The 15,000-nt window shown below is 32.4% G+C and overlaps 1 protein-coding gene across 1 annotated transcript in view; it reads right to left on the reverse strand.

Annotated features, from left to right (window-relative positions):
- LOC137636081 (uncharacterized) overlaps positions 1 to 15,000 on the reverse strand; it is a 20,857-nt gene that overhangs the window by 269 nt on the left and 5,588 nt on the right. The window lies entirely within an intron of this gene.

Here is a 15,000-nt window from a genome sequence, read left to right on the forward strand (position 1 = left end):
TTCACCGAGTTACGCTATTTATACGAAACTGGCAAAGGCTTGATAGCAGAGTCAGTGTCTGTTAGCAGCATCATCAGTAAGGCATGGCAGTGAGAGGGAGAGTGAGTGATTTGAACACTCCCATAGGTCACCAATGTGCAGGCAAGCTGTTACGTTGTAACTGAGAGACTCTCGTGAATGCAACTAACTTTATTTCAACTAACAGCGAACTTTTATAACAACAGCATCAGGGAAAGGAGGTTAAAAAAATTCAAACAGATCAGCACAAGCATACGTAGGCATGGCAGGTTATCAATCCAAAGGGGAGAGCAATTACGACAAAGACAAAACAAAACACAAATACTGTTACAGTGCACGAGCGTATGTGATGCATGTACGGTATATTTCCTTATGTTGAGTATATCTGATCAAGTATTTCAAAAAATGACGTTCATTCCGAATACTGTCCGTAAAGGTAGACAAGGAAATGTTCAGCCTCAAAATACATGCAGTATGTCTGTATTTACAAGACCACATCAAAACTCAAATTATTATATCCCAACATTAAAAAAGCAGGGTTTAAATATCCTACCACAATAAGGAAAAAAAATGCGGAGGCGAAAGGTAAATATATTTCAGAAACTAGATTGCGTGGTTGTTTTCTTTCATATATACTGGAAACTGAGGTAAACAAAAGCTATTACAATAAGAAAACGACCCACCAAATAAAGGAAGATTTTTTGTAACAGTATTAAAAAAAATTACCTGGATTGCAACAAAGCCATAATTATTTTTATAAGAGGGATGACCCAATATTCAACTAAAGTATTGTAAATATTTTGATATATCAAGACTTAAACACTACACCCAAAAACATGAGACGTATTCACAAGCAAGGATTGTAATCTAGTATATAAGACTTGGTGGCCTCGCTGGGGTTCTAATTTGGTTCTAGGAACAAAAGATGAAATTTACGGAAAAAAACTGAGAAAGGTTCAGGAAGCCAACGAATATGAGTATTCTCAACAGAAAGTATTGAATCAAAACATTGTTAAGAATTTATGTTTGGGACCCAATATTCAACTAGCTATATCAAGCAGGAAATTATATATCTATCTGTCTATGTATTTATCTATGTATCTATCTATGTATCTATCTATCTAGCTATCTATCTATCTATCTATCTATCTATCTATATATTATATTCAAAATACAACATAATATCTATATCTTTATATATATTATATATATATATATATACATATATAATGTATACATATATTATATATATATATATATATATGTGTATATATTAATATACACATATATTCATATATATATATATATATATATATGTATATATAGATATATATATATATATATATATATATATATAAATATACATATATATATATATATATATATGTGTGTGTGTGTGTGTGTGTGCGTGTATGTGTGCATGCTTGAATATTCATATTACTATAAATACAATGTATATACCAATGTGAATTTTATATTTGCATTATATTCAAAATACAACATAATATCTATATCTTTATATATATATATATATATATGTATATATATATATATATATATATGCGTGTGTATTTTGTGTGTGAATTCTCATGCTGATAAGCATGTAATACATACAAATACCTTGATCAAGAAAAAGAGAGAGTAACTAAAAGAAGATTATAATGAATTCCGTAATATTATTATTGTTCTTTGGAGTGCTAACGTTCAATCACACATAATATCATCGATTTACAAAGGTGAAACACAACACTTCAATGGACATCGCAACAATCTTTCTCTAATCAATGCAACGTCCGCAACAATTTAACAGTTATTAGTTCACTATTGAGACACACATTGACTGAGAGACACAGACTAATTTTCTTAGATACATATATATATATATATATATATACATATATATATATATATGTATATATATATATGTATATACTATATATATATATATATATATTTATATATTTATATATATATATATATATATATCTACATATATATACATATATATATTCCTTTATTTATATGTATACATATATATATGTATATATATGTATATATATATATATATATATACAGCATATATATATATATATATATATACATATATATATATATATATATAGAGAGAGAGAGAGAGAGGAGAGAGAGAGAGAGAGAGAGAGAGAGAGGTTCCTTTGACTGGTCAAACAGTACTACATTTTATCATTCTCTCTGGTTACGGTTCTTTCCCTTTACCTACACATACACCGAATAGTCTGGCCTATTCTTTACTTATTCTCCTCTGTCTGTCCTCTTACACCTGACAACACTGACATTACCAAACAATTCTTCTCCACCCAAGGGATTAACTACTGCACTTCAATTGTTCAGTAGCTACTTTCCTCTTGGTAAGGGTAGAAGAGACTCTTTAGCTATGGTAAGCAGCTCTTCTAGGAGAAGGGCACTCCAAAATCAAACCATTGTTCTCTAGTTTTGGGTAGTGCCATAGCCTTTGTACCATGGTCTTCCACTGTCTCGGGTTAGAGGTATCTTGTTTGGGAGTACACACGGGCACACTGTTCTATCTAGTTTCTCTTCCTCTTGTTTTGGTAAAGTTTTTACAGTTTATATAGGAAATATTTATCTTAATGTTGTTACTATTCTTAAAATATTTTATTTTTTCCTTGGTTCCTTTCCTCAATGGGCTATTTTCCCTGTTTGGCCCTCTGGGCTTATAGCATCCTGCTTCTCCAATTAGGGTTGTAGCTTAGCATATAATGATATATATATATATAATATATATATACATATACATATAAGTATATGTATACATGTATATATATATAAGTATATATATATATATATATATATATATATTTATAAATTATAAGTTTACGGCAGTGGACTAGCATTGAATGACATATATGAGACCTTTGCTTTGTAGTGGACTAGTAACGTGTTATGATGGAATATATATATAATATATATATATTATTTTATATATATATATATATATATATATATATAATTTATGGAACATTAACATTGTGGACAAGAGTTATAGTATGAAAAAGAAACGATCTCCAACAGATTTAGTAGATTTCGGAACAAAACCCTCAAAAGAATATTTGGAGTTAAATGGGTATGACAGGATTAGCAATTGAAACCATAAGAAAGATTACTCGATTGCCATATGTGGATGAGACCATTGGGGGGAAGGGGTATATGCAGATGGCTTGGGCATGCACATCGCACTCCTCAAGAGAGATTAGTTCACCGAACTTTTATCTGGGCTCCAAAAGGCCCCAGAAGAGTCGGAAGATCCAGGCCTATATGGATGAGGACTACGAAGCGTGAAGTAGTATATTATGAATACAGAAGCATCAAATTGAAATCTCATGATAGCAACAACTGGCAAAATATAACCGAGGCGTAGGATTAGATGATGATGATGATGATACATATATATATATATATACTATATATATATATATGTATATATATATTATCATTTGCTAAGCTACAACCCTAGTTGGAAAAGCAGGATGCTTTAAGCCCAAAGGCTACAACAGGGAAAATAGCAAGGTGAGGGAAAGAAGAAAAGGAAAAATAAAATATTTCAGGAACAGGTAACATTAAAATGAGAGAAATAAGATAGAATAGTGTGCCTGAATGTACCCTCAAGCAAGAGAACTCTCATCCAAGATACTGGACGACCATGGTACAGAGGCTATGGCACTACCAAAGACAAGAGAACAATGGTTTGATTTTGGAGTGTCCTCTCTTAGAAGAGCTGTTTACCATAGCTAAAGAGCTTTTTCTATCCTTACCAAGAAGAAAATGGCCACTGAACAACTACAGTACAGTAATCAACACCTTAGGTGAGGAATTGTTTGGTAATTTAATGTGTTGTCAGGTGTATGAGGACAGAAAAGAATATTAAAGGAATAGGCCAGATTATTCGGGGTATGTGTAGGGGGAAGGGGGGAATGAGCCGTAACCAGAGAAAAGGATCCAAAGTAGTAATGTCTGGCCAGTCAAAGGACCCCAAAACTCTTTAGCGGAGTAGTATCTATATATAGATAATATACATATATGTATATATACTATATATATATACTATATATATATTTATACAGTATACTTACAAATATATATATATATATATATATATTTATATATATTTATATAGACACACACACACACACACACATATATATATATATACATATAATATATATATATATATTTATATAGTATATATAATATATATACATATATATATATTATATATATATGTGTTTATATATATATATATATATATATAATATTTTATATATATATATATAGTATATACTATATACATATATATATAATATATATATATATAATATATATATATATATATATATATTATATATGTATATATATACATATATATATATATATTATATATATATTTATATATGTGTGTGTGTGTATATATATATATATATATATACATATGTATATGTATATGTATATATATATAGATAGATAGATAGATGAATAGATAGATAGATATATAAGTAAAAAAAATATATATTATTTTATGTATATGCTTATATACATATTATATATTATATATATATATATATATGTATTAGTATATATATACATATATATATATATATATATATATATGGTCAATAATGGTTATCTTATTAAAAGTCATAATTTCTATGCCACTATTTTTTATTTGTCACATTTCATAAAACTGATTATATTTCCACTCAAGGCCTCTGCTTGTGCTTTGATGCTAATTAATTGTAAATTGCACCTTTTCCATGGTAGCTTTAATTGACTTTCCCGTAATGTCCACCTAATTGTGCTTAAACTTCATCTCAAATTGGCCAAAACAACAAACATAGGCCAATTCTTGGTTTAGCAATCCTGTTAGAAAGAGTTTACTTTGACAACGGATTCTTGCAGATTTTTGCAAAAGTATTTATTCCTGAAAATGAAATGTTTATGTATATATTTTTTTAAAGAATTTTGCTTCCTGGACCAATCTTGGCATAACAGCATTGTTAGGAGGGACTTACTTTGACAATTAATTGTCAATTTAAACAGGGATTTCATCATTTCCGAAAATGTCAGTCATTTAACATATATAGTATATAGTATATATATATATACATATATATATATAATATATATTATATATATTAAACACACGCATTATTTGAACAATAGCACGTACAAAATTTCACTGAAAACATCTGCAAAGATTATTTTCTTATTTTAAAGAATCCTTGTTTCAAAGTATGTAAGCTTTTTTTCAGATATTATTTAGAAGACGTTTCAATTGGATTGATTTTAGATTTTGTAATTGGATAATAAACACTAAATAAGAATACAGTAACGTTATACATAATGATTACTGTCTCGTCTCTATTTCTGCCATATTAAAACATTATTTTTCATTTTACTGTTCATTGACATTCCTAAACTGATCCTGGAATTTGTTGCAAGGAGTTATATGGACCTTGATTCTTATGATACATCTATTTTGGTTACCAGTGTGGTACTGAAATCAACGGAAACTGGCGGCCAAGAAATCCAAATTATTGGCTTGAAATTCAATGCTTGCCATAATCTCCCAAATCATTAAACCCTGGATTTATAGTTTAAAAAATTATGCTCGGGGGATTTTATATAAATAGAGTGTAATAAGGATATTATGCCAATTTATCAACATTATTTTGATATGGTAATATTGATATATAGCCCCTGTACGAGAAAGCATATCATATGACAGAATTATTACTTTTCAAACTGTTAATCTTAGTCAGTGAATATTTCTCTGTATTCAACCAAATTAATATTCTACCATTCATATAAAAAGTGGTAATAAAAGGTAATCATTACGTTTATAGGCTACTCTGTTTTAAAGGAAACTTTGTTTCAATATTATTCATATTAACATTTATTCTAAGTAATATATTTGTTGTTGGTGTAAATAATAAGAGGATAAGAAGGATAATTTTGAATTAGATACAAATTCCAAAACTTATTTAGGCCACCAAATGAATAAATGCTTTATTAAAAGTATTACAAACAATGGAAAAAATAGAACTATTTTCTTAGTGGAAGTTAAATCCTACATTTGGACGACATTTTTTAGTGATTTATTTACTCTACTCAAAGATTGCTGGGAATAGCTAGCTCGCTCGAATAGAAACATCTGCGTTAGTGTTCTTAAGAACGTTTATTGCAATAAGAATAGCAGGAGACACTTGAACATGAACTAGACCGCAGTTTTCTGCAGTAACAGATAGTGAATTTACCAAACGTTTTCCTTTTCTAACAGTCAAATTATCCACGCAATGGCTGTTTCTTTTGATTCCTTGTGATATTGAGAGTACATTCACGAACAACCGAAATCTTACTCGAGGCTTAAAATATTTTCTTATCTGCTAGTTCACTCGCCATTTCAAATAAGACAACAATTTATATATAAAAGGGATATTGTACTTTTTCTCTTTATGGTGTAAGTTATAGGGATGCAATCAATGAATACTTGATAGCAATTAATGAATATACTATATATATATATATATATATATATATATATTCAAATAAGCCATATATATTAATACATTAAAGTCTGGATTCTCTTAACGACCTCGGGATCAGAGCCCCAGGCGGAACCGCCCAAAGACTATGATATCGGACCGGTGGGGATTAGAACCCTCGTCCAGGATATCTGTATGCCAGTGACCATACCACTCAGCCACGAAGAAAGATAAAAGTCAATGACAATTCTTCTATACATATACCTGTTAAATTCAGGTTTTCTATACTTAGAATTGAAATCAACCTATCCTCACCATCGTAGCTAATTGGTAGGTTTGGGACTTGGCATTATTTGAAATATGAAAGAAACACGTTAAATGTGCAAAAATTTATCATTAATCGAATGCCAAGTCCCAAACCTGCCAATTAGCTACGATGGTGAAGATGGGTTGATTTTAATTCTAAGTACAGAAAACCTGAATTTGACAGGTATATGTATAGAAAATTGCCATTGACTTTTATCTTTCTTCGTGGCTGAGTGGTATGGTCACTAGCATACAGATATCCTGGACGAGGGTTCAAATCCCCGCCGGTCCGATATCATAATCTTTGGGCGGTCCCCGCCTAGGGCTCTGATGCCGAGGTCGTTAAGAGAATCCAGACTTTAATGTATTAATATATATGGCTTATTTGAAATATGAAAGAAACACGTTTAAATGTGCAAAAATTTATATATATATATATATATATATATATTTATATATATATATATATATATATAGATATATGTATATATATATATATATATATATATATTTATATACATATATCTATATATATATATATATATATATATGTATATATATATATATAAATATATATATATATATATATATATGTATATATATACGTATATATATTATATATATATATACGTATATATATATATATATATATGTGTGTGTGTGTGTGTGTATATGTAATGATTAGAATAGTTAATATTACATGTTTAAAACAAATGACGTAATATGTCATGTTGGTTGGAAGAGCTAACCCTGGGATTTGCTGTAGTCATTCAAATTGTAAACCGGACGTATAATGCAAACCTATGCAAACCTCGGCAAATTGACATTCTTCTTAAACGTCAACACATTGTCTCATCGTGTGAAAGTTTGTGACGTCACCGGATGCAGGTGTCTTACGATTCCGTCACGTGGCTAAAGTAAACCAAGCATACGATATCTGTGATATCGATAATTTATTCAGTTCATATCTAAACTTCACCAGAATTGGTCATCTGGACCAACACAGCTTCCTCCAGTGATGGAGATGTTTAACTCTGTTGTTTTATAGAATAAAACTTAAAAACTATTAAGATGTATTCAGTTAATCCATTTAAATACATCTGAAAACAACTCATACTTAAATGTGTGCTTAATACAGTAGCACGCCAATAAATGGTGGCAGCGATTAAACTCTAAGACAGCGGTTAAACTCTAAGACAGCGGTTAAACTCTAAGAATTAGAGAAAAATCTTCAAGACTTCAAAATAAAAGCTGTAAAACCAGAGAAATATCTTCAAGACTTCAACATAAAAGCTGTAAAACCAGAGAAAGATCTTCAAGACTTCAAAATAAAAGCTGTAAAACCTGAGAAAGATCTTCAAGAACTCAACATTATCTACAAGAATCTACAATTTTGACTAAGTCCAACGGAAAAGCTAACATCAACATATGTTAGTATACAACCTGAATCTTCAATCAACATCCTAGGAAACCCAAGGACTGGCGTTCAACAATTGCAAGACATATCCAGGAAGAACTACATTCAACAAGAAACTAGAACGAGACATCGCTAACAAAACATCAAGAGAGAGAGAGAGAGAGAGGACGTGTCGACTTCATATATAAGCTAAGTACAGATATTTTGTATTCATTTCAGTTTGGGCAGTGAAGTGTAGTTATCACAAGTCGTTAGTCAATTATTACTGGGGTGAGTGAATTCCTAAACTTTGTTATAAGAAACTCCGAATTCTCATTTAGAATTTTTCTTTCTTTGTGCTAATTCCTTTTTCTTTCAGAAACTCTTGGGGGAAATGTTTTGGGATTAGTAACATTGTTGGGGGAATTTTATTATACATATGCGTTTACGCAGTGGGCGTCTGTACTCATATAGATATTTTGATAGAATTGAAAGGGGTCAAAGAGATAGAAAAAAAAAATACAGCAGTCATGGCTCCTCCTGTCAGCCCTACCCCTGGACCTAGTGGTGTAGGCCAGGCTAATCCTCCTCCAATTGTGACGCTTGTAAATGCCAGGTCAGCAATCCTTCCTTTTCAAGGTCGGGTCAACGGGTTCTTGCCACAAAATGTGGAGTCATGGATTTCATCCGTTGATGCCCATTTAAATGCCAAACAAATCGTAGATCCTTTTGTACAATTACAAGAAGCTAAAAGTTTTATAGATTTTTCTAAGGGGGATGCGAGTGCGTATTTAAGAGGTGTTTCATTTCAAGAAGCAGTTACTTGGGATGATTTCAAAGATAGGTTACGCGCGATCTATGGGGGTGAGGAAGCCTTGGATGTAGTGTTAACGTTACGAAATACACTTAATCAAGCCACTATGAATCGGCTTAATGTTATTGAGAGAGCAGCTCTCATAGCTGATAGGCTTAACGGATATCAGGACATTTTAGGTAATTCCACTTGGGTTACTAACGATAACATCTCCGTGAAAGATTTTTTACGATTAATGTATTTAACTTGCATGACACTTATGTTGCCTGAAGCTTTAGTGCGGTGCTTTGATAAGAAGTTAATGCCTGCAAGTACGGAATTGAATGTCTATAAACAGATAAAGAAACACATGTCCAAGTGTCCAGATCTCGATCCCGTGTTAACTCAAGTTTTTGCTAAGAATGAAACAAAACCACAAACAGTGAACGTAATTAACAGTCCAGTAGCGGGAGTGACGTGTTACAACTGCAAACGTCAAGGTCACATAAGCGCAGACTGTAGAACGAAATTTTGCTCAGTTCACAACACAGCATCACATTCTTATAGTCAATGTTACGCGCGTAAGACACAACAATATCCTAGAAATACACAGTCAATTCCACAGTCAGTTCCATATGGAAATAAAAAGAAAAATCCTCATTTTAACAATAAGAAGAAACAACAAAATGTCAATGCAGTTCAGAATCCGAAACAAACAAACACTTCTTCAAATATCGCTGAGCCTGGGCCGTCAAACCAGACCTCGCAAGGTCAGTCTAATTTTCAGAATGTGCAGAGCAAAGCAAATACCACATAGTTAACTCTAGAGGGGAAGAGAGTGATGTTGGGTCAAGGTCATTTATGTCAACATCAATAGTATTGAATAATCAATTTAATGTTTTATCAGATAATTGTGAGACAATAGATTTTCCTATGAAACACACGGCCGAATTAAGTAAAACAGTGCATGCTCCCGTAGATTTGCAACGAATTCATACAATAATAAGCCAAAATGAGTTACGACCAACCTTATATGGTGTAAATTTAGAACACAAATCCTTTACGTTATTTTTTGACTCTGGTAGTCCACGTAATATTATGGATTTGAAGACGCATCATTTGTTGTTTTCGAACTTTCCGATTGAAAAATCAGGAATTAGACTTTCAGGTATAGGAAATAATGAATTAAACGTCATAGGCATAACTCATATTCAGTTCAGAGTCGGTAATCGCACGTTTGCCGATACATTTGTTGTTGTAAAAAACATTAATATGTATCCAGCTGTAATTATAGGATACCCATCTATGGGAAATCAAAACATTATCTTAGCTCCTGCCAAGCACGGCGTGTATATCAAAGGGAAATTCTATAAGTCTTCTAATACTTTAAAGTCAGTTTTGGATAAAAAGGAGACGACAAATGTAACCGTAACGTACGTTGAAGAACCAATAACTTGTCTCACTAATAAAGAAATAATATACGCGACCCAGCAGAATTCTCGTTCACCCGTAATATCATCTTGCACGCAATATATCGAACCAAACATACCTTCGAATTTAATAGTGCAAATAAAGAAAACACTACCGGGATCTGAAATATTAATCCTTTCCGATACTTTGAAAACTAACGGATTGTCTGTCACACAAGCTATTTATACAGTAGGCTCATATCAGCAATGTAATATCGAAGTCTGTAATCATTTAAATAACACTTTAGTAATTCACAAAAATCAACATATCTTGGATGTAGAAGTTTATAAACATCGTATTCTTACCGTTGCTGAAATCAATCACTCTCAATCAGTTGCGGATGAATCCCTTTTGCGATCTATTAAAAATAAAATCAGTAAGGACATTCAAGACGAAGAAATTCAGCAGAAAATTTTTGAACTTTTAACTAAATATACAGATGTCTTTTCCACTACGGATGGATCCTTAGGAAAAACAGATGTGATCGAGCATCAAATAAGGTTAAAAGACAAGCAGAAAATCATATATGTACCCTCGTACAGACTCCCTATGAAATTCCAGAATGAAATAAATGATGAAGTAGGTAAAATGTTAGAGGAAGGAGTCATTAGAAAATCAAATAGCCCTTATAATTTTCCTTTAATAGTTGTACCGAAAAAAGATCGAACATGGCGTATCTGCGTCGACTTTCGTCGTCTAAACGAGGAAACGATCCCTGATCGATTCCCAGTGCCATGTACTGACGATATTTTGTCTTTGTTAGGTCAGAATAAATATTTTACCAGTTTGGAATTACTTAAAGGCTTTCACCAGATATCATTAGAAGAAGATAGTATCCCATACACAGCCTTCAGCACAGCCAGGGGACATTATGAATTTTTACGGATGCCTTTTGGTTTACGTTGTGCTCCTATAACATTTACAAGAATGATTAACATAGTGTTTGGAGACTTGTTAGGGGATATATTGCATGCCTATATGGATGATCTTGTAATCTTTTCCAACACCTTAGAAGAACATCTACGTAAGTTAGAACTAGTACTACAGAGATTAAGACAACATAACTTAAGGGTAAAGATTAGTAAGTGTGAATTTTTCAAAACAGAATTGATATATTTGGGTTTCATGGTGTCAAGCCAAGGTCTTAAAGTAGTCCATGATAAGGTGTCGGCTATACGTAATTTTCCCATACCTACTAATGTCAAGGGAATACAGCAATTTCTGAGTTGTAGTGGATATTACAGGCGTTTTATACGCAACTATTCAATAATAGCCGCTCCTTTAACTGATCTTACGAAGAAGGGCGTAGATTTCATATGGTCTGAGCAACATCAACAGGCGTTTAATACTTTGAAAGATGAACTGTGTAGTTCTCCTATCTTAAAATTTCCTGACTTCGGTAAGGAATTCTTCATTGCAACAGACGCCTCAGACTTAGGAGTAGGAGGGGTATTGCTTCAGCAATATGATAAACAGTTTTTCCCGATAGCTTTCTATTCTCGAAAATTGAGAACTTCCGAAAGTAAGTATGCAGTAATAGACAAGGAAGGACTAGCTATTGTTAATTCGCTAGTGCATTTTAAGTTCATAATTTACGGTTATCCCATTAAGGTTCTTACTGACCATAAACCACTAACAGAGTTCTTTAAAGGCTTCAATCACAGTCCTAAACGAACTCGGTGGCATTTGATCATTCAAGATTTTGGCGCAAGAATCGGGTATTTACCTGGGAAAGCAAATATCATTGCGGATGCATTATCACGCAACCCCGTGTCATCTTGTACGGAGCCTTTAGCTGAATTAATAGATATATCAACATCCATGCCTATTGTAAAAACAATATCTGAACAGGAAGATTTAGGCTGGAGTGCTGAATTGTTACAGACTGAGCAAAGAAAAGATCAGAAAATAGAAACAATTATAAATGCTTTGAAAGGCAATCATAAAGAAAAGGAATATATAAAGTATAAGCAGCAGAATTATATAATCAAAGATAATATTCTGTGTAGGACTGTGACAAGGAAAACCCGCAATACACCACATGTAACTAACGACCAGGTAGTAGTACCAATCTCACTTATTTCCACTGTCCTGAATTGGTTGCATTCAAATCCATTACATGGACACCCTGGGTTCTCATTAATGTCACAGAAAGCCAAATCATTGTTTTATTGGCATACAATGCTTACAGATATAAAAAGACACATAGCTAAATGTCGCACATGTCAGGAAAACAAAGGGCATACGAAAACACCTGTCAGCCTAGGAGCTTATCCTGTGCCCAATCAACCCTTTGAAAGAATACATTTAGATTTGTTAACAGGATTTTACGAGTCAGACAGAGGAAATAAGCACCTCTTAGTAATTATAGATGCTTTAACACGATATACAGAACTAATAGCGCTTAAAACTAAAACTGCGATTGAATGCGCTAGAAAGTTTTACGAGTGTTACATTTGTAAACATGGAATTCCACACATGATAATCTCAGACTCGGGTGGTGAATTTAATAATCACTTTCTTACCTCATTGTGTGAATTCCTCAACATAAAGAAGATTAATATCATGATATATCACCCAGAGTCGAATGGGCTAGTGGAAAGAGCAAATAGGAAGATATTAAATATATTGAGGGTAACACTAGGGGGATCAGACCCCAACTGGGATATTGCAATACCGGCGGCACTGAGTACTCTGAATCATTCATATCATATATCAATTAAAATGTCACCGCATGAAGCATTGTATGGTACCCCAGTTAGAACACCTTTCCATGTATTAACGCCTACAACTAATCTATCAAATCCTTTAAAAGAATGTATAAATGCAAGTATAAGTCGATATGATATCCTTCGAAAGAATTTAGAAGAATCACAAATCATAATGAAAAGGAATCATGATAAAATAGCGAAACCAACTAAAACATATACCGTGGGTGATAACATCTATATTCAAATCAATGTCAGAAAAGGGCTCAACTATAAATTAACACCTAAGTTTGAAGGCCCATTTAACATTTTGGAAACATTAACGGCCAATAGGTTTAGAATTCAAAACGTAGCCCAACCCACGGATGAGAGAATAGTACCATTGGCTCACATAAGAAATTAAAAAGAAAAGAGAGGAAAAGAAGTGAGGGAAAATTCTGTTCTGTTTTGTGTGATTAAAAGTTTTCTTTTTAATACAGGAGTAATTACATATATTTTTTCTCGTTACAGGTTTCCAAGATGAATTTTTTGTTGTTGGGAGTGATATTGTTCGCTCAGACATTTTTCTCGTATGGGATGAGTTCTAAGACTAAAAATATATATTTTAAATATGGCAATATAGTTGAAAGACAAGAAGACATTTTTATTACGTCAACTAACGTAATTGTAGAAGTGAATATGCAAGCAATTTTTCTTCAAGAAAATGATGTCATTAGCTTAAGAACCGCCATTTCAAGGTTTTCTGCATCATTGGATGAGTTGCATAGAAGACATTTTCATTTGACTACTAAGAGTTTGCTTGGATCAACATTAAAAGTTGCAGAGATGCTATCTGATGACTTGAAAAATAAGACTGGCGAGACAGGATCTTTGGCTTATGACCTTTTGATGTGGACTGTAGGACACGAACATAAAGAAAGACGGAATCCGTTCATTTATGCTGCATTAAGCATCTTTGGGTCTGTTGCAAGTTTTGGTTTAGGAATTTCCAATCGTCTTAAAATTAGTAATCAAAATAAGAAAATTGAGTTCTTGACTCATAAAGATGAATTGATTATGTCAGAACTAAGGGATCAGTTAGCTTCAATCAATAAAATTATGGATTTATTAAATGAACATTCAGATAATATCGTTCAAATTATGGAAGTACAGGATTTGTTGGCAACATTAACGTATTATGATTCAAAGATAGATCACATACATAACAGAATTACACATTTCATTGAGAAATCCAAGGATTATGTAGAAGCTATCACGTTAGCAACTAAAGGTGTATTGTCGCCCCCATTTGTTGCCTATACGTTACTTAAAATTAGTTCTGAAGAACGGAAGGGATAAACTAGGCTATGTTCCTTTGTTAGACGAACATAGGTTAGAATTTTATTACAGCCTAATTACAGTAAACGTAGATAATAACAAGATTAGGATTACAATTCCCTTTGATTCTTCTGATGCCTGGCAATCTTACAGGATATCACCATTTCCGACTTTCATGACGAATCACTCAAATCCAGTAATATCCAGTTTGACAGGACACGTATTGATTTCCCCAGACAAGGAAACATATACGGTCATTAAAGACTTAAATCAATTAACTCACTGTTCAGACGCAATGGATAGAAAAATATGTACAGCTGACTCATTTGAATTCCGTAAAAACTTAATGGATTCATGCGAGTTAGGTATAGTGCTAGACGGTGCTCTCTCCCATACAAGTGAAAATTGTCTGGATAAGCTTTATCCCTTTGACAATAAAGAATTCAATTGCAGACT

This window comes from Palaemon carinicauda, unplaced genomic scaffold (genome assembly GCF_036898095.1).
Source record: "Palaemon carinicauda isolate YSFRI2023 unplaced genomic scaffold, ASM3689809v2 scaffold225, whole genome shotgun sequence".
In the NCBI taxonomy this organism is placed as follows: domain Eukaryota; kingdom Metazoa; phylum Arthropoda; class Malacostraca; order Decapoda; family Palaemonidae; genus Palaemon; species Palaemon carinicauda.